General features: G+C 43.6%; 1 non-coding gene across 1 annotated transcript; it reads left to right on the forward strand.

Annotated features, from left to right (window-relative positions):
- The first annotated feature begins 878 nt into the window (after nt 1-878).
- Nucleotides 879-950, forward strand: TRNAC-GCA. The gene has a single exon. It is a non-coding gene; the product is annotated as a tRNA-Cys (tRNA).
- Nucleotides 951-1,491: the final 541 nt, after the last annotated feature.

Raw genomic sequence — 1,491 nt, forward strand, 5'->3', positions numbered from 1 at the left:
ATGCGTTCCATTTCATTTTTGACAACTTCCAATTTTCCCAGATTCATACTTTGTACATTCCATGTTCCAATTTTCAATGGATATTTACAGCTGTTTCTCTTCATTTTGAGTTGTGGCCCATCAGCAAATGAAGGTTCTGTGGGCTTTCCTCCAACGAGCTTAACTCTATTCACGTCATCTTGCTCAAGTCTACTTTGAGGAGGCATCTCTTCCCCAGTCACATTTTGAGTGCCTTCCAACCTGAGAGACTCATTTTCTGGCCCTGTATCTGACAGTGTTTCTCTGCTATTCATAAGGTTTTCAGTGACTAACGATTCGGAAGTAGTTCGTCACTCTTTCTTACTAGTCTGTTTTTGTCTGGAAGCTCATCTGAAACCTGTCCACCAAGGGTGACACTGCTGGTTATTTAAAATACCGGTTGCATAGCCCTCAGAATCACAGCAACTCAAGCCACCACAGTACGGCAGACAGACGAGTGGTGGTCAAAGGGTAATGTCTGCATGTTTGGGTGTTCTTGTGTGGAGGTGGGTTCTTATGTCATCCAAGTGATGTCTTACCAAAGAGGAGAGCAGACAAAGATATAGTCAGGAGAGGAAAGGCGATGTGACAACAGAGAGAGATGCAAAGGATTGCCAGGCCCCACTTGAAGATAGCAGAGTCAGGGAACAGTGTCTCTCTCACAGCTCTCAGAAGGAATCAACATGACTTAGCCCTTGAAGTCACATTTCTAAACACAGAATGGGGAGACAATCCATTTGTGTTCTTCAAGGTGTTTAGTCATGAGTCAGCAAGTCCCAAAGGAAAGCACCTGTTAATATCACAAGGCTGAGTACTACCACACAAATAAAAGGCTTTAAGTAGGTAATAACCTCCTGTCAGGGGGTATAGCTCAGGGGTAGAGCATTTGACTGCAGATCAAGAGGTCCCTGGTTCAAATCCAGGTGCCCCCTCTTTTATATGTCATTTTATTAGTTAATATTACCACATACTCCCTATTTGGACACAAATAAGGGCTTTACAGCCCCCCTTTTTTGGGGTTTTGTAAGAACAATTACACAGTCATGATCTTTTAACTGGCTACCTAAAATGAGGGGATGATAAAGGCATGAAGTGACTGGCTTACAAGGTTTCAACGGGGAGTTCAGTTTAAGAGTGTGTGAGGGAAGATAGAGTCCCCACTGAATAGCTTTCATCTTGTCTAGATGGGTCTGGTAAAAAGAGATGGGTATAAGATTCTTACAATTCAAAAGTGAGTAATTGTTATCATGACTAATTGATACTCTCACAATTGTAAAGTTAGACATTTTGTAGTTAATCTTACAGTACAGAAACAGAGGACCCTAGGACCATCAAGGGAGAAAAGCACAAGCGGAATGTGGGACCAGAAGCAGTGACACCAGAGATGGAGGCAGAGACGGGGACATGGAGAGGGGGAGCAGTTGAGGACTCTAGATTCATGGGAAGAGAGGGACTGAGAGCTGGTGGCCAGGA

This window comes from Chrysochloris asiatica, unplaced genomic scaffold (assembly GCF_000296735.1).
Source record: "Chrysochloris asiatica unplaced genomic scaffold, ChrAsi1.0 scaffold00041, whole genome shotgun sequence".
Taxonomy (NCBI): domain Eukaryota; kingdom Metazoa; phylum Chordata; class Mammalia; order Afrosoricida; family Chrysochloridae; genus Chrysochloris; species Chrysochloris asiatica.